Source organism: Cydia amplana, chromosome 12, assembly GCF_948474715.1.
Source record: "Cydia amplana chromosome 12, ilCydAmpl1.1, whole genome shotgun sequence".
In the NCBI taxonomy this organism is placed as follows: Eukaryota; Metazoa; Arthropoda; class Insecta; order Lepidoptera; family Tortricidae; genus Cydia; species Cydia amplana.
The window spans coordinates 3722552-3745230 of record NC_086080.1 but is presented as its reverse complement, the minus strand read 5'-3'; the positions used below and the strand labels follow the sequence as shown (position 1 = coordinate 3745230).

The following is a 22679-nucleotide window of genomic DNA, read 5'->3' as shown; positions in this document are numbered from 1 at the left end:
TCGTTTAAAGTTTAAATCTATCGTTCGTGGTTCAAATTTGGTTCATCATCTTCCTCGCGTTGTCCCGGCATTTTGCCACGGCTCATGGGAGCCTGGGGTCCGCGTGGCAACTAATCCCAGGAATTGGCGTAGGCACTAGTTTTTACGAAAGCGACTGCCATCTGCCCTTCCAACCCAGAGGGTAAACTAGGCCTTGTTGGGATTAGTCCGGTTTCCTCACGATGTTTTCCTTCACCGAAAAGCGACTAGTGAATATCAAATTATATTTTGTAACAAACTGAAATAGATGTCATTTATTAAAGAAAAAGTGACGAAGCCCTCCAGTGGTGAAGGCCGGATATATTTTGTAAGTACACAAGTTCCGAAAAACTCATTGGTACGAGCCGGGGTTCGAACCTCGCTTGCTCGGGTATCAATCAATATTAGCACGAGGGGTTAAATAACAACTTGGCTCCCGCCCCCTTGTAAAACAGATAACTATCTATCTATCTAATCTATCTATCTATCTAATACCTTTAAACGAGCAATTCTTGCATATTTATTTATTTATATATACATATATTTCGGGGATCTCGGAAACGGCTCTAACGATTTCGATGAAATTTGGTATATGGGGGTTTTCGGGGGCGAAAAATCGATCTAGCTAGGTCTTATCTCTGGGAAAACGCTAATTTTTGAGATTTTATATGTTTTCCGAGCAAAGCTCGGTCTCCCAGATATTAATATTAAAACTCCACAAATCTTTATAATGATTCATAAAAATTACGACATTATGCAAATTATACCCATACACATCACACTCGGAAACCATTCACAAAATCAGACCTGCTATCATGGTCGCATTTTTATCACCTGGCATGCTATGCGTCACTTTCGCACTTACATATTTGTTAGAACGTGACAGCCATGGTGACAAATGATAAAGAGCCGGCCATCTTAGCTCTACAGCTTAGGAGAGATACAAAATTCCCATTAATTAGATTTCATAGAAATCGAAAACAATAGACGTTTAATGTTACTAATCGTTGTCTTGAATGCTTTTGCGTTCGAAATTAATTACGAAGGTGTACATTTTAAAATGTCATAGCCTCCTAAGGCCCAACGAAAAATTGAGTATGTAGTCAGTACGGCCCGTAGTCCTACCAGTAGTACTATTGTTTTATACTCATTCAGACCCAAGTACTTAAACGATTTTTTTTAATGTTATTGTACTTATACAGCACCTTGTACAGCATTTGATTTTTTTAATTACGAACTTGATAAAGGGCTCACAGACAAAACAAAACAGTCCTTTAGAAGTTCGTACACGCCAATTTCGATAAGCGCAAATTTTGAAATGGGTTTTCTATTAAGTCCTACTGGTAGGACCGTGGTACGCTATGACAACACAATTATTGTAAGAGCTGGGTCTGAATAAGAAAGTTAATAAGTACTATGGGTAGGACCTTGGGCCTTAGGAGGATAGAAATGTTCTTGACTTGACATTTCAGAATTTGTAAAATGTCAAGTATTAGGTAATGTTAATCTTCAATTTTATGCACGAAGCACGAAGCGATAATTAGGTAAATTTGTGTGTTACATGTACCTACAGTAGAACTTGGTTAATGGTAAGGTGATGCTGGCTTCCAAGCTTAGCTAATAAGATATTGGAATTTATAAGTTTAATATCAGAAAATAATTATTTTAAAAAGTCTTTTACAGCTTCCCGAAAGGACTCTAAAAAGGAAATGACGATATCAATGAAAATACTAAGAACAAAAAAATTAAAACTCCTGATGAAATTAAACAAGGTCATCTTGTGCCTTAAAACCTATTTTATCGGCCAAAACGTTTTGCAGATAAAGGGGAACATTCTTCAGTACCTACCTATACAATCCACAAACAAGTACCTAGGTACATTGTCAATATACTTATAATATATGTACATACAGTTTTCATTCCGTCGGGCGCAAAAAATAAACAAACAAATATCCAGGTCAAAACCGTGATTGGTCGTATCCTCTATCCTCTAGCCACCCAGACGTCAAAGCTTGCCAATGAAAATTCAACTTTGACTTGTCAAAAATAAGATTCAAATCAGAATGGAACAGAAGACCTTTTTATAGGTCTTTGGGCGGCTAGAGGCTATACAATTACACATGACATGTTATGAAAAAACGGGAGAGCGAAAACGAATTTAAAAGCATTTTCTGAGAACGCGATAACTCGCTTTAATATTCACGTCGTGCGGGATACCCGCGTTATATGGGGCATTATCTATGAAAAGGGACCTTATTGGCGATGGCGCTTAGCTTACGCCGCACAGCGTCGTGCGGCATTGTATTTATATTGGAGCATCGTTAAATAATGGCGTAACCGCCATCGACAATAAGGTCCCTTTTCATAGATAACGCCACATATGTCGAGTGTACTCTATTATACCGTAGTATAAAGGATGAAAGTAGTATCTTTAAAGCCCACTGATAGGCATTTTCACTTAAAAGTGTACCATTTATTTTTTTCGAAAATCGGTCAACTTTTGTGTTATTTCTACTCGGAATCACGAGGACTAGGTATCGTTTTAAAAAGAAAAAAATGTGCCCAAAAAAATTGACAGTTTTGTAACGCATTTTCACATACATTTTGTATGGACCGTTACAAAACTGAGACCCAAAATTTGTATGTTGCACTGGGGTCCTTTCTATTTTATGTCTCATTCAATAGTGAAGCGCTGGTGGCCTAGCGGTAAGAGCGTGCGACTTGCAATCCGGAGGTCGCGGGTTCGAACCCCGGCTCGTACCAATGAGTTTTTCGGAACTTATGTACGAAATATCATTTGATATTTACCAGTCGCTTTTCGGTGAAGGAAAACATCGTGAGGAAACCGGACTAATCCCAATACGGGCCTAGTTTACCCTCTGGGTTGGAAGGTCAGATGGCAGTCGCTTTCGTAAAAACTAGTGCCCATGCCAATTACTGGGATTAGTTGCCAAGCGGACCCCAGGCTCCCATGAGCCGTGGCAAAATGCCGGGACAACGCGAGGAAGAAGATTCAATAGTGATTCGAATGACTCGTGATTCTGAGTCTAAATAACCCAAAAGTTGATGGTTTTTCGAAAAAAAGTAAACGGTACCATGATGATGACGCATATTAGAAAATAAGTTACGTAGACGTTAGCGTATATGTCAGTTTTTGACACTGTCAGTAACTCGTGGTAAACCCTTACTAATACATCAAATTGTAGGTACTTATTACGAGAAATATGTGATCGCTTGCTGCATGACAAGCGCAAAGTTCCTGATTATGGATCATAAATTCATATTACACAGTCATGTTGTCAAATATAAAATTCTAGGTAAACATACCAGCTAACCTTGGAACTAGAGTTGGGAAGAAATCGAGTCTTATACGAGTTCAAATTAGACAAATATGACTTCGTTATAAGACTCGATTTACAAAATTAAAGAGTTTTAGACGTGCCTGTTTTTGACTCCTTTATGGAGCGTATTTTAAAGCGACTTTTATTGCGTAGTGCTGTAATGTTCTTTTTTTTGTCATTTTTACAAATGTAATTCACACAAATGTGTTTGTTACAATGAGACAGAATAACAGATGTTTAGATATCATAGTACTCTTTATTGCACATCTAAAAAATTAAATTATTACAGAAAAACACAAGCGACCAAAGACAGACACATACAACAGGCGGTCTTATCGCTAAAAAGCGATCTCTTCCAGACAGATAAAAAGGTTACAGAGTTTTATGGATAAAGTCCTTAAGATATAATGCATGCATAACTTACTAACAATTATGTGTGATTTTCTTCTCATTTAAGTGAAGTTTTGATATATCTTCTTGAGAAATAAAGATTATTAAACCTGAAGATAGGAAAAAGCGCTGGTGGCCTAGCGGTAAGAACGTGCGACTTGCAATCCGGAGGTCGCGGGTTCGAACCCCGGCTCGGACCAATGAGTTTTTTGGAACTTATGTACGAAATATCATTTGATATTTACCAGTCGCTTTTCGGTGAAGGAAAACATCGTGAGGAAACCGCACTAATCCCAATACGGGCCTAGTTTACCCTCTGGGTTGGAAGGTCAGATGGCAGTCGCTTTCGTAAAAACTAGTGCCCACGCCAATTACTGGGATTAGTTGCCAAGCGGACCCCAGGCTCCCATGAGCCGTGGCAAAAATGCCGGGACAACGCGAGGAAGATGAAACCTGAAGATAGGACTCAAAAGACTCGAGTCTTTACCAACACTATTTGAGCCTTTTTTTTCACGCAGTTTCATAAAAAATGTATTGACATCCTGGCGTAAGCATCAATTACTTAAGGATGCAGGAAGCACAAAGAAAAATGTCGACGAATTTACATTATGAAGGCGCAAACTTGGTTAAATTTTGGGAGAAAATATGGTTTAGCGACACCTGTTCCAATATTACCAGGTACTGGAATTAATAGATATAAAAACAAATACATAGATAAAGATTCATAATTTAAACAGGCGGCCTAGCCAAGGTGACAATCGCTATCGCTTCGCCATCGAATCGCTTTGTGTCTCTCTATCACTCTTCCATATTAGTATGACAGTGACAGTTGCGTTTCGATCGCTACGGAGCGTAAGCGATTGGTATGTTGTCTACGGGGCCTGTACAGCAAGAAATGGAAATATACTTGGTCAAGCAAATCTTGTCAGTAGATAAAGGCGGCAAATTTGAATCGCGGGTCAGCAACACTAGTTGTTATAGCGGCAACAGAAATACATCGTCTGAGAAAATTTCAACTGTCTAGCTATCACGGTTCATGAGATACAGTCTGGTGATAGGCAGACAGACAGACGGACAGTGGAGTCTTAGTAATAGGATCCCGTGGAACCGTAAAAAAGTGGAAACTAGTCGTCAAATGAATTTTCCTCTAACTTTCTTTCGTCAAAAATCACGCACATTGTTGAGCTGACCTCATCTCATTTCTCTAAACCATTTAGTAAACTCTAGATAATAATTCGTCCGTGCCACAAATTGTGGTGGCCAATCCAAAAATAGGAAAAAGTAAAAAAAGGTTCGCCCATAAATCGTTCTTTATGAAATTTCACAGTATATCGTGAAAGGGTGTCCAGGGGCCTTATTCGACATGCCAATTTTGACGTCGCATGTTGAAGTTCATTTGAATCTGAACTATCGTGGGTTGTCGAATAGGTAAAGATCATTATCTGTCAGTGAATCTCATGTAAACAAATCATTTCATCGCTAGACTTGATTGTCTATTGGTATGGCCGCCATGTTTGGATTTATGACATTTAAAAGGGGATTCTATGGCATAGAGTAAACTGCATTTCTATTTTCTATAGTTTTTTGATTCCTCTACTCGACGCAAGATGGAGTTAACAGTCAAATTTTGATCTTGGCGTTATAAAAATAAACCGCAAGAACATGACATGCAGTTGCATTGGTGTAGATCTATCATGAAAACGAATATATGACAATTGTCCAGAATTAAAAAAAACTTGACAATAAACATACAGCAATACATATACCACTAAATGTCAAAAAGAAAACAGATTTATTATAATTACTAGGTAACAAATTATATATAAAGTTTAAATTTTAAACCAATCGTCGTGGTTCTTAGCAATGAACTTCTTGTAACTTGTGCGAAAAATATCATTTGATATTACACCAATTACTTTATGGTGAAGTAAAATATCATGAGTCATGAGGAAGACGGAGTAGCCACAATAAGCTATATTTTTGTCCTCTGGGTTAGATGGCAGTGAAACAGGGAGAGATAGTGAAGAATGCGGCAAAATAAGCATTTATTGTGTTGTTAGTAGTTAGTAGACTAGTTTTTTTTTTTCTAAAAATGAAAATTGACGCAACGGCGAGCTCATAGCCCCCTATGAGCCAGTCTGTTAGGTGCAGGCTTAAGGGCTAATCCCGGGGGAAGCGGAGCGTCTGCGACTAGCTGGTTGCATCTGCATATCAACCTCTTACTTTTACCTCAGGTCCTTTGATTAATAAATTAAGGTAAAATTCGTAAGAACTAGTGCCTGTGCCATATTCTAAATTGGACGCTATGCCTAATTAGTTGATATAAATTAAATAATAAAATAATTATTTATTTAATTAAATTTATAACAACGCAACGTGGGGTTATTCATGTTGATATTTAATGGCTTATATAAGACAGCGGTCATATATTGCCTCAGAAATTTGGATTTTGTCAGTTTGAATGAACAGCAAACTGGAGACATTCAGATTAATTTTAAACTTATTATTTTAGGTGTTCGTAAGAAATAAGGTATTGAACATTGACGGAAAATCGCGAAAACCCGGCCAGGTGCGTCGGACCACGCAAAATGGAGGAGGATTCCATACACTTACTTCTTCTACCATGTATCCATATGCCAAAATAGCAACAAAAAAGCCGAACAAAAATACCGTTTCTTCGCAGCACTAGATTTCAGTCCTTTTTTTAGAAAAGTAATATGTTTAGGTACATAATTTTTGTTATAATGTGAATATGTAAGTAATTTTTGTTATAATGTGAAACTTATATGTTGTGTTACGAGACTTACGAGTAGCTAACTTTAAACTTTAACAGCCTAACAGATCCCAATAAGGCCTAGTTTACCCTCTGGGTTGGAAGGTCAGATGGCAGTTGCTTTCGGAAAAACTAGTGCCTACGCCAATTCTTGGGATTAATTGTCAAGCGAACCATAGGTTCTCATGATCCGTGGCAAAATCGGGATAACGCGAGGAAGAATAACTTTGTCACAATAAAGAATATTTGGCCAAATATAAATCCGTATTTTATTACTCTTATTTGACCTACCTACTCGTATTGAGTCGTATTTTGCCGCCTAGTAGCCTCGAATTGGTTGTTGTATGTGGCTTTCCATAAATTAAGGGTCCTTATGCTTCAATAAGGACGTTTTCATCTGAAGTTGCAATAGAAATTGGAAAGCCACATTTTTACAAGCTTTTAGTTAGTTTCATCTGTCCCGGTTCCAATCAAATCATGCAAATTAAATTTGACCCACTTCCCGGGTGTTCAATGAAGCTGAAAATTTACATAAGTACATAATATGTAATATGGGCATAGAAGGTAGCATCCTATAGAAGTGGTCTACGCGTGCCTCCGTGAGGGACAAAACATACGCAATGCGACGCTATGATAGGTAGAATTTATTTGTTATGGTGGGCAACAAATAAATTCGACCAATCATCCATGCTAATTTACGGTGAGGAATAAAAAAAAATGTGAGACTGTGACAAGGACAAACAATAATAGCGCTTTCGCTGCTACTCCTACTGAAAGATACATAAGTCTATCCCGTTCTGTCAGTTATCCCCACCACTCATGCCCAATCCAGTTTAATACTAGATTCATGAATATGGGTGACAATACAATATTTTTATGGTACCATCGAGCTGATCTGATGGTGATGATACTACAGACTACTGTCTTTTAAGTCTTTTTAACTTTGTGATAAAACAACGCAACTTAATTGTATTTGAAAATATTTAAAGAAAAATACAGTCAGAAATTCGAAATTTTGTTATCTAACCTCTCAATCACTCTTGCATATTCGAGCGATAAAGAGGCAAATAGCTGAGTTTCGATTTTCGCAATTCCCGGTAGGCCCCTTTGTAAACAAACCGCCTTGATGTATCAATGTCAAATTTTTAATTGTCTGTGAAAACTTGTCAAAAAAAAGTTTAAAGAAAAGGCAAAGAGTAGTATAATATATATAGCGCTGGCGGTACACCGAGAAATTCAGTAAAATGCTGCAAATGATGTTAAAGGTATGAAAATCGGTACGAACATTTGAAACAATTTGACCTGAAGCACCAACAAATAAAAAAAACGAGAGGAGTTATGACGTCATCTTTTTTTTTATGGAATTTAAAAAAATATTGTACCTATCGTGTGTGGTATTAAACGAAAGGGCTTTCTGAGCCGATTCCAAAAATATATCACATCATTACATTTCAGTATATTTTTTTAAATAATACAATAAATAATTTTCAAAACATACCAAGTTTGGGTTTCTCCAGATACAATACCGTTAAAAAATGTTTTGTAAAATATACCTCAAATTTTATACTTAATATCCTCATATCTAATCCTAATAAAGCAATTTTGAAATTATTTACATTTAGGTTTTTTTTTTTTTAATTTTTCAGTTTTACAAAGTGTGATTATGAATCTCTCAATTAAATATTTAAAAAGAAAGCATAAAATTAATATATAACGTTTTTTTCAGAAAGTCGCTTATATCTCGGAATCTATAAGTCGTAGTAAAAATTGTCTATGTAAGAATTAAGAAAGAATTAACTGAAAAAACTCACCTTTAACGCCCCCCCTCTCCCGAGTTCTCCACCCCCACTCATTAGAACTTTTTCTTACTTAAAGCTTAGATATTACCAAAGGAACATGCAGTAGTATTTTATGCAACCGTTGTTTAAGAGAGGTCAAAAAAGGCGAGTGGCGTGAGTAAGTAAATTTAATAAAGACGCCACGAGTATTTTTTGAAAGTTAAACAACGTTGCATACAATACTTTTTCTACGACCAAGCGCTTACTTTGAAATGCAATGAAATAATAATAAAAATGGATGATGATGATTGTTTCATGTCCTAATGTGATAGGTCGTTCAGTGGGTGGGACTTTTAAGGGGAACGAAAATTTTATTACTTTTGCGCTACGACGCACGGTTTAGGAGATACAGCCCTGTAAAGATGAAAAAAAAATCGTACCAGTAACCAAAACATGTCTATGGTTCACTCGTCTGTCAGAAATGACAATTAAAATTAGGTTGGCAACAATGTATTCCATACAATATTTTTTAAGTGGTGATTACACGAAGTATCGTAAAAGTGCCAAAAAGATACTGCTAACTATAAGATAAGAACTATAGGGGGTTTAAAGGTGTGTGCACGACCCTTTAAATGACAAATAAAAGTACGGGAGTAGAAAAACCAAGTTTCAATACTCTTATTTTACCCGAATGACATTATTACTCGTATTTATTCATTCGGACATTATATTCGGCAGGGCTATTATTACACTTTGTAAAATTGAAAAATTAAAAAAAAAATTAAATGTAAATAATTTCAAAATTGCTTTATTAGGGTTAGATATGAGGATATTACGGATAATTTGAGGTATATTTTACAAAAAAAAATTAACGGTATTGTATCTGGAGAAGCCCAAACTTGGTATGTTTTGAAAACTATTTTTATTATAATTTAAACAAAATGACTGAAATGTAACGATATGATATATTTTTAGCATTGGCTCAGAAAGCCCTTTCGTTGAATACCACACACGATAGGTTTCTAATTTTTTTTTTTCATACAAAAGAAACATGACGTCATAACTCCTCTCGTTTTTTTTTATTTGTTGGCGCTTCGGGTCAAATTGTTTCAAATGTCCTAAAGATCAATCGTACCGATTTTCAGACCTTTAACACCATTTGCAGCATTTTACTGATTTTCGCGGTGTACCGCCAGCGCTAGAAGTCGGCAGCAAAGAGTAGTGTAATATATAGGACAGTCGGCAGTCAACGTTTGTTCCTAATAAATATAACATTGATGAATAAAGACGGTTTCCTTCCGCGAAACCAATTTCGTTATGTTCCCCTTTGGATGGTTCTTGTTTGAGTTATAATAATGTCATTGTATGGAGGACTCAACCTTTCCGTTGCATTTTTAAAGTGTTTTTATATCGACATGACACTGGCTAAATGCCAAAAAAAAACCGCTGTCATAGTAACGAAAATAATAAACACGTCAATCGAAATAAACAACGTAATATACAAGAAAAATTGGAAAAATAGTATATGATAAATATGTAAAACATCATTAATTATCGAATTAAAATTACATACAACATTGTGTTACATCTTGAAAAAAAAAATGATTATCTTGGAAAGAAGAGTAAATATACATAGGTGAACACAATGGTGAACAAAGGTATAGTAAAATAGGTAGGTAAATAATTCAGGGTTTGCTTGTCTGGTCCACGCATGCTGTACCTACCACGACCACGGCACGGCCGTCTCCTGCTAACTTTTCGCTATAATATTAAAATCATAGGTATTAGACCTATGATTTTACTATTATAGCGAACAAATATTTCATGTTCATGATCTCGAATTTAAGACTTTAGCTTAGATTTATGGCGTGCGGCCTAGCGCGCGTTGCCTCTATGAGGAGCTGTCAAAGCGCTTTATATCTGTATGCTTCTGATGATGCGGATCAGCATTGTTATCCAGCGGGGCAAGCGGTCAGCCTGCAGCCTTTCTGGGCACCCTACCGCACTTGGTAGGTCACTACCACGATTTAGGGCAAATAATTTATTTATAAGTTTTTAATAATATATATCTTATACCTTTAAACGAGCAATTCTTGTATATTTATTTATTTATTTATATGTATATATATTTCGGGGATCTCGGGAACGACTCTAACGATTTAGATGAAATTTGCTATATGGGGGTTTTCGGGGGCGCAAAATCGATCTAGCTAGGTTTTATATCTGGGAAAACGCGCATTTTTGAGTTTTTATATGTTTTCGAGCAAAGCTGGGAAGACATTAAGTTTTTAATTTAAGTGTTTTTATCATGTTTCATATTTAAACTTACAGATGTGGACCACCAGCGTGGTTTTCTTATTTCCTGTTACCAACCTGAAACACCATACCTACTTGAATATCAGAAAATAATCTATAGTGAAGAAAATTAAATAAAGTTTAATGCTTAAAAACTTTAATGTTTTATTAAAATTAAACGAAAAAAAATGTGTAAACTGAAATATAGCTGGTCAACCAAATCTTGTCAGTCAAAAAAGGCGCGAAATTCAAATTTTCTATGGGACGATATCCCTTCGCGCCTACAACTACATTTTTCAAATTTGCTGCCTTTTTCTACTGTCAAGTTCTGGTTGACCAAGTATAGATCTAATTTTTTTATTTGTAGTTGAATAACATATATGTATTTAATTTCCTTTAATTAAAAATCATCATCATATTAAACAATAGGTACTTTTAGGTCTTGGTAAGTAATATAGCCAAATACAGTAGGTCTTATGACTATATTACTTACCAGTATTTGGCTACATTACTTACCAAGACCGGAGCCTGACCTGTCAGTCACCAACTATTTTGATGCTCTTTGTAGGTAGCATCAAAATAGTTGGTGACACAAAGTTACCAAGTTACTAAGGTAGGTACCTATATAGTAGGTAGTAGTAGTGCAATATTTAGTCAAAATATTTTGACTAATTTAGATTATTTTTATGCCAAAAAGGTAATACAAGCTATAGCTGGTCAAGCAGATCTTGTCAGTAGAAAAGGCGGCAAATTTGAAAAATGTAGGCGCGAAGGGATATCGTCCCATAGAAAATTTGAATTTCGCGCCTTTTTTACTGTCAAGATCTGCTTGACCAGCTATATTCATGTTCCACTTAGAAATAAAATACGGACTTTTCTGAATATATGGTTTACGAAATGTGTTAAGGTACAACTTGTGGTTTGTTAACGTGGATTAGAAATAGGCAGCTTGAGTTGAGAGAGGTGATGAGTAAATTCTTTAATTTTTTTTACAATTTTGAGCGTTTATAAGAGAATGTGTGGAGCAAGCATTATTTGACGTGTAGGTGTGGGTTCAACAAAAAGATCGCTGGTCAATAAGGCATTCTTGCTGTTAAAATTCAATTATTAATAGCCTTTATCGACCATCAGCAATGTAGTCCCGTTTTGATTGATGGAAATTGTCACGTAAGTTCCACTACTCGCCGCCGCATCGCCTACAGCGCATTCGTTGGTCTATCGCTCACAAGATGTCATTAATTCATGTAAACTTACGTACTGAAAAAAAAAAGTTTTACTCTTTGCTATAAATTACCCTTTCGCACGTCAAAAACTCCAAGATGGTGCCGAAGGTCATAGAGAACCAAGTCTACCTTTGGAATCATTACTTGTCAAAATTTGACATTAGCAATCCACAGTTAGGTGACAACCAAACCAAACCATTATAAACCTTAAAGTAATAATAAAACAAAGTTGTTTTTTGTTAAATTATTGTTTGTACCAAATGAACTTCAGCACTTGATGAACTTCAAATGAACTTCAGCAGTTGAATTTCAAATGACGCGAAATCTGACAGTTGTACATGTCGAATAAGGGCCCAGGAAATATGAAGGAATTAAATTGCCGAAAACACTTACAATTTCATCTTTGAGAAGGGTGCGGAGAATTTTCACCAGCGCGACAGTTTTATACACGCGATATAAAATTATTATCTGACGCAAGTGCAAGAACATTGCATGTTTAAAAAAACTGCTTATCATATCATATAATATCATTTATTCAGTAATAGTCATGCATTGTCATTTATAAATATACAATTCACTTAATGAGCTAAGGATAATATAGAATTAAATAGCCTCATGCTTAGCCTCATGTCTGTGTATAATATAGACCCTGCCCGATTTTTTTTTATTAGTCATCGAGGCATTTTTTCCAGGACTTTCATGTTTTTTAACCACCACACACATATGAAAAGGTAGACCTTTTTGTGGAATGCCCCTTCTTCTGTACACTAACTCCAAAATAAATATGTAGTGTTCGTCATTAAATCAATTGAAAAAAAAAACTAGTACGCTAATTCTCGGGATTAGTTGCCAAGCGGACCCCAAGCTCCCATGAGCCGTGGCAAAATGCCGGGACAACGCAAGGGAGATGATGATTATTAAATCAGTTGAACAGAGGTAAAATTTCTGTAACATGAAACCGTCTCAATAACGTCTGCCCTTTATAGGTACCTATATTAGAATTAGCGTATCGCCGGTCTGTTTCCTAATTCGTCAATTTTGCTGATTCAACAGTTTAATGATTAGACTGTTTCTTAATTCGCCAATTTCCTTTTTTGCCAGTTTCACTAAATTGTCAGAGCCCCTATTAAGCCAGTTTCTTGAGTCGCAAACTTCCTTATTCCTCAATTATCTTAAGTTGTCAGTTTTGCTATTTCGTCATTTTCCTAATCCGTTACTTTCCTTGTTCATCTGATAGTTTAGTTTGTCAGTTTTCCCATCTCGTCATGTTTATGATTTGCTACTTTTTTGGGGTTCCGTAGTAAACTAGGAACCCAGCTGTTTTTAAGGCGATCTTAAGGCGATACAAGACATATTTTTGTACTCAGCTAAAAGTCACGAAATGTATGTTTAATATTTTTAAACCACATTGCCGTATTCTTTTTAAAAAAACATAGTCATGTCTTATTTTACACTAAAACTGATGGAATAATAAATAAATATTAAATAGCCTTGGTCTCTTGCTACTTGCCACACGACCCTGAAATCACCTTGTATATTTGATACACCGAAACACGACTATAAGACCCTGGCAACTAGTGAAACTGGCGAATATAGAAACCGATTATCTAGGGGAAATGACCATTTGACCAAACTGACGAATAATTAAATTAGCACATAAGGAAACTAGCAAATTTACGAAACTGAAGCCTAGCAAAACTGGCGAAAGAGTAAACTGAAGGTTTAGGAAAATGACCCACTAGCGAAATTGTCAACCTAGTGAAAATGACCAGAAGGTAAACTGTTGAATCAACAAAATTGACGAATTAGGAAACTGACCGGCGATACGCTAATTCCTATATTAAACAGAACACTCGAAAATCCATGTAATCCGAGCTGCCGGTTCCTCTCATTTACTCCAAATTTATGTATCGCGACAATTTCCCTTAACTCGATAACCATTGCCGTCCCCGTTCAGAGTTGCAGAAAAGTTTGACTGGAAAGAGGGTCAATGGATCGGCAGAATGTTTGTTCTTCGCAATAATAATTTGTCGAAAAAGGTTGCTATTTCCATCTTTTACTGAGTTGTTTCTGGCGATCCAGTATAAGATGAGGTCTCATAAAAGTGGTCGCTCTCAATGGACGATGGGTCATTATACTCATTATTTTAATTTTGTAACAATAAAATTAAAATGTGACATGGAAGGGACTAGGAAAAGGTCATGAACTCTTCGAGTAACACATACAGATTTTGATTATTAAGGACTTTCATGAAAACAGCCAAATCTTGCCAAATCAACTATCAACAGTCTGGCCCTGTAGAGTTTGCGGAAAGAGAGGCGTCGTAGAATGTTTTGGACCCCATACATTTCACGACTCTTCTCTTTCCGCACAGACTCTACTCATCACTTTTACAGATACTTCAGCGATAAAATGTAAAGGCCGACCTACCTTTTCATATTTGGGCTGATTATTTTTTTCGATTTTTTTTCGTGACTTTATCGCAAAGTTTGGTGGATAGATCTTTCTATTCTGTACAAAATGAGCGCAACCTCGCCGTATGTCTAAAAAGTCTTCGTCTGAGTTACGAAAACGTATGGTGTTTTCGTAACCCAACGGAAAATTAAATAATATTTTCTGGACAAGTTTTGATTTCTTAAATATTTATTCCGCCTTGCTGGGCTCTACCAGGAGCTCTTCCAACCTGCCAAATATTATCCAAATCTAACGAAAAAAAAAAATACGACTACAAAATTAAAATCGGCCAATTTTTAAAGGCGATTGGCCGTAAAGCAATGCGAACACTAAAGTTAAGAGCCGAAGGTTTCCATGTCAATGCCGATTTATTAAATATCTCGTAAATCTTTTTATCCCTGTCGGCAGTTACTCTTTGTTTGCTGGTATAATATTTGAACTTTAACTTGCTAACTCCATCCATTTGTTGGGTTTCCCGACGGTGGTGACTTCATTTTGAAGTTGGGTTGGATTTCTTAAGTTGAAATGGGATTAACCAAAAGGATTATTCTCAAGGTTCTCGAAATTCCGAGAATAAATTGCAGATAACAGTTTTGAAAGATTCACGATTAGTTTCACTAGACTTATATCTACCGGGATATGAATATCGGGAGCTCGAAACCAATAATATAAAGGTAATCACGGCGGTTCATATCCCGGTCGATATAAGTCTAGTGAAATAGCAGATTACAGGTTGTTTCAAAACACTTTTATTTAGCTTCACTGCGTATACTTTTTGGTATGCTATTGTTTCAAAATTATAAATACATTTAATCTACAAACTATTAATTTACCTCGATATTGAACCTTGTGTTTCACGTATAAAGGTTTATATTTCGAATAACTTCCCAACTAACATTAGGCGCTAAATATAAGAGGTAAAAGAGATCTATATAACCGTTCGATCGCTCCTTTGGTTCTATTGATGTTCTAAAAATAGGAGTTATAGCCGGCTATAACCCCGTAATATCCCCGAATTGGGCACAAATTTTAACACCTGAGGTTGCAAAATAGCGCTACAAAGGGGTTACAGGTTGAAATAAGAGGTAGCAGAGCGCTATAGTAGTGGTATGATAGAATTGATGAAGTACTTAGGAGTTAAAGGGGTGCCATATAAATGACTATTACCTATTTGAGTAGTAGTATGGGTATATATAGATGATACTTTCAGCTTTAGATGCTATATTGGCATTTCTGGTCAACATTTGTAACACTCAAGAAGGTAAATGTACATTATTTTCCTTCGTCACTATCTTCTTTGGGTGTAGATGTTTACATTTTTGTATTAATGTTCGTAAGCTTACCTTGTGACAGCTTGAAGTGAAATCTAATGGCGGATAAATAAAAGGAAATATTATTATAGTGCATTGGTACCAGCGCTATCTGCAGATTTATGACGGCGAAATTAATTACACTGTCAATTACTATATGTATTATTAACAAAATTTTAAAGGGCCTCTGATCCTTGGTATATTTATCAAAATGTAATAGTTCTTTAATTCTGGTCCATCGTATTTAATTTTCGAAAAATTTTACATTATCCGTGAACTCCGTTTGAATACTAACATTAGATCAATATTGAGTAAAGCTATGCATTTTTATTCAGTATTTATGTTCTAATTTATAGTTTTTGATTTGCTCATTGATTCATCAGCCATTTTAACATGGCGCTATAGGCTTAGCTTGTAAGTTGGTCTCTAATAACAGTATAAGATATATTATGGTACTGGATAACGCTCGTCTGCGACCACATGATCTATAATAGCGACTAATAACTTCTCTATTCTACTGTAAGTGATACAAGGGAGTTAAGTAACTTTAGCGATACAAGGAGCTATAAGAGACTTTTTATCGCCTGTTTAGAACCTTAAGTGTAAATAACTCATACAGATTCTAAGGTTATAAAATTCACTTTGAGCTATAACACTAGCTGCTTAGCATGCATTATAGCGGTTAAAATAGTTATTGTGGCTCTTAAAACTATAGCTAAACCTCTTAAACACTTTTATATCACCTCAGCCTGTAGGCTAAGACTATGCAGCTATTGTACCGCCGTTCTATGTCTTAAGGTTATAAAATAGGTGCTAAGTGTCGCCTAATTGTTTGTTGGGTTGCGTATCAAGTTTTGATAATAACTCCGTTCCTTGGCGAATAAAAATGTCAACTTAGTTACGAAATTTCGTGACTTTTCGTATCTTTTACCAATGAATGAAGCCATTTGTGACTTTCTGTCTGGAATTGCTAACAGTTGGCATAACTATTATCCAATCGTCTAAATAATACCTAAGGAGATAATGAGAAAGAGCTTTTATAATAATAACAGTTGACATTTACAAGTTGACCTAAAAATAGATTGTCAATTTTTTTTTATTGTTTTTTATTTGATTTTTGATTTTTTGATCTTTTACAAAATGGCATTAAAATTAAAACTAATATCAAATAACTAAAATAAAACGTATTGTTTTTAAAATAATCTCCTTTAGCTTTGACAGACAAAAGCAAACTCTAAAAAGACGTATTTTTGAGCCACTCTGTAATGCGAGCACAATCGTATTTAAAGTTGTGTCTATTTTCACAATTGAATGGAATCTAAAAGGATTCAGTATACAACCAAGCAAACAATAAACAAAGGAAATCGCGACATTTTTCTAAGACGTACAAGCCGAACAGCTAAAGGGTACAAGTATGAAGTTAAAGCAAATAGTCGAGAATCGAGTTTTAAGTTGATTTCCCAGCAAAGATATGCTAAGCTATGACGCTAAGTCTATATATGTGTTACTGTAAAAAAACATTTTTTAGAGAAAACGCGATTTCCCTAATTGAAACGCGTTTTCACTAGTTAAAACTAGTTTTCGCCTCGGTGAAAACTACCTTGTAAAGTACCTCGGTGAAAACTAGTTTTGACTAATTGACACAAAAGTGCATACCCTTTCCATTTCTAAAGTTCCCCGTAGGTACACTTTTGCGGCTGTGCAGTGGCGGATTTGCAGTCTTAGCCGCTCTACGCCCCAATTATCGCCGCAGTAAGCACTAGCCGCCCTTTTCTCAGCACCCTTCGTATAGACTGCCGCCCCTAATATCTGGCCGCTCTAGGCTCGGGCCTACTGGGTCTTAGGGCAAATCCGCTACTGCAGCTGTGTGTACTGTACAGTCACGCTCCGTGATTGTTACGCCATATAGGGCTCTAGCTAAATTGGACCTTCCATAGCGTAAGTAAGTTATTTAGCTAGGACCCTAAATGGCGGAACAATCCCGTGTGGTGACTGTACATATCTCTCACGCTTTGCTAGAAGAATATCGTGAGAGTCAGGATGGCGGGTGTATGTAAACAAAAATAAACAAAAAGCATACCATATTTTAGTACCTAATTTGTACTATTTGGTACCTCATATAAAAAAATTAGTACCTCACGGTATTTAAAGTTATCAGCAAAAAACGTTACACCCGCCAACCTGACAGTCAGAATGGCGGGTGTATTTTATTACGCTATGATCCCGCGATTATTGATAAATTCTATAAAAGCCAAATTTTAGTACCTTTTTAGTACTTTCATATTCAATTATAAATTGAGCCATTTTATTTGTGGTTTCCGAGTTATACTCATTTTACATTTTGCATTGCTATTAAAAAAATTCAGGCGCTTTAATTTTTCACCGTATTGATATCGTTTTTAAGAAAAAACGCTACGCTACAACTATTTTTATTACGCCAGGATTTAGTACCTTTCATGATTAATCTGTTACCCTTTCACGGGTAATCTGTTAGGTTCAATTAACTATGAAAATTACGTCTTACAAATGGCCAGGCGCCATGTCAAAGGATTCTTCCTAAGAAGAAATTCCGCTCTTCGTTGTGCATGTAATTGTGTACATAATACCTACTCTTAAGTAGGTACATGGTGATTAATCAAATAAGAAGAGTGGAGATCGAGGGGGGAGGCCTTTGCCCAGCAGTGGGACACTGTAATTGTATAGGCTTATAATAATAAAAATAATAGGCCCATCTAGTGCGCGGCAAGTCCCCACCTGCCTCGATAACTTGTGAACACATTGTTATGGCAGGTGTCCGTACGTCTTTGTAATAACCCAGTCTCATAGTCCACCCAAACTTCAATCCATAGATCGGTATACTGTTCTCTTTTTCTACAATAGTCCCAATGCCTCTGTCTATTGTTGCACCTGTGAACGGGTTCCAGCAGGCGTTCTATATGACATAAAAGCTCTCCAAGGGGCCTCTACGTGTTGGATCTGTGTCCCCACGCAAGCCTATCAAAAAACCGGGATTATAGGCCCGTGATATCCAAGGAGATACAAAAATAATAATATTTATAATAATACACTAACTATCCGTCCTGAGCAATTTCTATTTCGTTAATGTCTGCCCTATTATTGGGCACATTAATGTGCAATTGTTTTACAAGGGGCAAAGTTGTTGTTTAATATCCTCGTGCTAATATTGATACACGAGTAAGTGAAAGTTTCAAAAATAGAACCATGAGCGTAGCGCGTGGTTCTAAAGTACAGGAATCTTGAAAGTTGCGAGGGTTTCAACTACAACGCATGAGGCTTAAAAAAACTTTGCTACCAAATGAAACACAATTTCTTTCCACACCAACGCGAGGAAAATACTTAAACAATTTGAAATCAAATTAAATAAACGAATGCTGTAATTATTAGTGGCTTTTGTTCACTAAGTATTATACATTAATTAAATTTACAGAAATAGGCATGCACGTCATGCTCGGCGTTTTGGCACTTTTATATGCAATTATGATTATGGTAAGTCAGGATTATGATAATCATATTGATCATATGACCAGTCGATAGAGTCTGTGCAGAAGAGTCGTGGAATGTAAGGCATATTTATACGAGTATAAATATTTTTTTCATTTTTATTTTCAAGGCAGCCCATACATTTCACGACTCTTCTCTTTCCGCACAGACTCTATTAATCTTTACAAGAAATTATAATTTTCACACTCGACTTAAAATAATAATTATTGTTGAACTTTTTTAAGGATGCACATGTTTAGCGGTATTTTTTTAACACCATTTCATGATAAAAACAAAGGTGTGTTACTAGTAGATTGTTAACCAAGGGATGAAAGGCACTCATTTCTGCCGAGGTAGTTTGGTGCTCGAACGCAGTGAGAGCGCCAATAGTCCGAGGCTGATATGATGCCTTTCACTCGAGTTAAACACTCTACTTTTCATTTCGAATACGAGGAAAGTAAAATACGTGTTTTATTAATACGTAGTGCAGAAACGTATCATCAACACCTTTTAGAACAACATTCTATCAGAGCATAAGAAATATATTTCCATCCATTTTGATCCTGATTTCGGTTTTAAGTTTCGTTATTTAGATTTACTTATTTCCATCCGCTCTAAAGGAAAATTAAAGACACAAAAGGCACTAATAGGGTTCAGTAATGAAATTTATAATGGTACATTACGAAAATCTTGCACAAACACGGCTTGCACGTTTTTATTTAGATAAAATAACGACATTTGAAAAAGTAGTCGATATAAAACAGTCAAACACCGATAGGTTATTAATCTAATATCTATACTTAATATACCTCCCTGGCAACGGAAATGCACTTATTTTTTGGCCCACCTGTATACCTAGCTAGTGTGAATCATTAAGTTGACGAAGAAGAAAGTTTGTCAAGGAAATGCTTGCGCAGCATAGGTACGGTTGAATGTGAATTTGGTCTGCGCTTACCTGATAGAGAGTGGGAGAACGTTCCAAAGTCTGATAGCCTATGCCTGTACATGTACCTACATACTATGCCTTAAACAGTTTTTTGAAAAAAAAAAACACTATAGCCTAGTTCGGACTATATTAGTCGAGTGGCGAGTATTTTAGTTGACTAAAATCGGTCAGCTAAACTAAAATCGTTCGCACTACAGATGAGGCCACAATGAAGAGCGGAATTTCTTAGGAAGAATCCTTTGACATGGCGCCTGGCCATTTGTAAGACGTAATTTTCATAGTTAATTGAACCTAACAGATTAACCGTGAAAGGGTAACAGATTAATCATGAAAGGTACTAAATCCTGGCGTAATAAAAATAGTTGTAGCGTAGCGTTTTTTCTTAAAAACGATATCGATACGGTGAAAAATTAAAGCGCCTGAATTTTTTTAATAGCAATGCAAAGTGTAAAATGAGTATAACTCGGAAACCACAAATAAAATGGCTCAATTTATAATTGAATATGAAAGTACTAAAAAGGTACTAAAATTTGGCTTTTATAGAATTTATCAATAATCGCGGGATCATAGCGTAATAAAATACACCCGCCATTCTGACTGTCAGGTTGGCGGGTGTAACGTTTTTTGCTGATAACTTTAAATACCGTGAGGTACTAATTTTTTTATATGAGGTACCAAATAGTACAAATTAGGTACTAAAATATGGTATGCTTTTTGTTTAATTTTATTTACATACACCCGCCATTCTGACTCTCACAGAATATCTTATACGCAGTGGACATGCAACCTAAACATTTTTCTTTTGTTATCTCTTGTCTCGTACATTCGTGCAAGGCTAGAGAAAACTCCATGCATAAAACAGGAGGCTGGATTTACTGTCGTATGACCTTTATGGGGAATGTATGGTGCGGTGGACTAGTTTGGATACAGGGTGGCCCAGAAATAAAATACGTTAACATATATTTTTTGGGAATGTTTTTCTTACTCACACTTACAAAACGTTATAAAAATAAAATTACAGTAAGTTAACACTAAAACATAACGTATTATCACACATACGATACATAAACGCAAACGTTTGTTAAAATTATCAACAATCATCATCATCTTCCTCGCGTTCTCCCGGCATTTTGCCACGGCTCATGGGAGCCTGGGGTCCGTTTGGCAACTAATCCCAGTAATTGGCGTGGGCACTAGTTTTACGAAAGCGACTGCCATCTGACCTTCCAACCCAGAGGGTAAACTAGGCCCGTATTGGGATTAGTCGGGTTTCCTCACGATGTTTTCCTTTACCGAAAAGTGACTGGTAAATATCAAATGATATTTCGTACATAAGTCCCGAAAAACTCATTGGTACGAGCCGGGGTTCGAACCCGCGACCTCCGGATTGCAAGTCGCACGCTCTAACCGCTAGGCCACCAGCGCTTCACGTTTGTTAAAATTATCAACAATATGTCGCAGTAAAAAAAAATGTTTCAGTAGTTATTAATCTTGAAACAAGGTTCGTTAGGTTCGTGTAAAATACCTATAAATTGATATTAACCTTTTCGTCGCCATTGACTTGATATAAAGTCAGTAGGTACATTTCGTGCTCCACACACGTCACGGCTTGATATGTTATAAGGGTTGTCTACGTGCAAGTTTTGACATGGCGTTGATGACACCTCATTACTTCATTGACGTGACGGCGTAAAGGTTAAAATTCCGAATCCGCTTTTATGTATACCCACTATATAACATGCAATACATAGCCAAAGGTGCGATAATAGGGTTGGACCTTTAGGCGGGACCCGTAGGTCTAATTTAATCTGCCATTTCGTTTAGACGTGCTGCTCTGGTGTAGGTTACCAGACGACATGGATTTTTCCTCACTGCCGAACTTTTCAGAAAAGTTCTGATAAAGCTAAGAAGCTGATATTAGTCATGATAACTTTTGACAACATAGCTTTATATTCAACCACAGAATAAATAATAGTACTAAGTACAGAAGACTCACTCTCTAACAAAACGCGTCTGTTACGATCAGCACAGATATGGCCGCTAGGTGGCGACAGCGCCACGCGCGGCTTATGGCTTTCCCCAAAATTGGGGCCGAACGGATGTACTTTTAGCTACCTGTAGCAAAGCGACGAAATCGCGGAGTGAGACACGCCTGATTCAACAATATAATACGGATATAATACGAATTTCCACTAGTTGTAATCGATCAAAATCGTAAATAAACACCATGTAGATAAAACCAAACAATCACGAAGTCTTATAAGTAAGGAAATAATCATTATTTTCATGTAGGTATTTAATTAACGTTAAATAGTCAATACTTACGATGAAGCTAAATTGCAATATGAAAAAAGTAAAACGTTAATAGCAACTGATGTAATTACAAGTTTTATTTGTTGTTCTTGTTTGCAGAATTCACAAAAGCAATTGTGAATTCGTAAATAATATGCAAAATATTTCCTCAGGGCAGCAAAGCACTTTTTAAACAAAAACCTTGGAAAACATCTGAAGTACGGACAATACCGCCTATCTCGCCGAGTGGCTGCCGCTGACAGTTTTAATTAATTAATGCCTTTCGATAAAATACGCCTTAAATACGTAGTTTATACCGATAATGGTGACGAAGGTTAAGAGGTAATATTGAATTTTA

The 22679-nt window shown here is 36.2% G+C and overlaps 1 protein-coding gene and 1 long non-coding RNA gene across 2 annotated transcripts in view; one reads left to right on the top strand and one right to left on the bottom strand.

The window, feature by feature from the left end:
* The window catches only part of LOC134652821 (potassium channel subfamily K member 18-like), a 236122-nt gene that overhangs the window by 22130 nt on the left and 191313 nt on the right, over positions 1-22679 (top strand). The window lies entirely within an intron of this gene.
* LOC134652875 (uncharacterized) lies at positions 49-21456 on the bottom strand. The gene is made up of 2 exons (XR_010097225.1): positions 21377-21456; positions 49-277 (listed from the first exon to the last, which is right to left on the bottom strand). It is a non-coding gene; the product is annotated as an uncharacterized LOC134652875 (long non-coding RNA).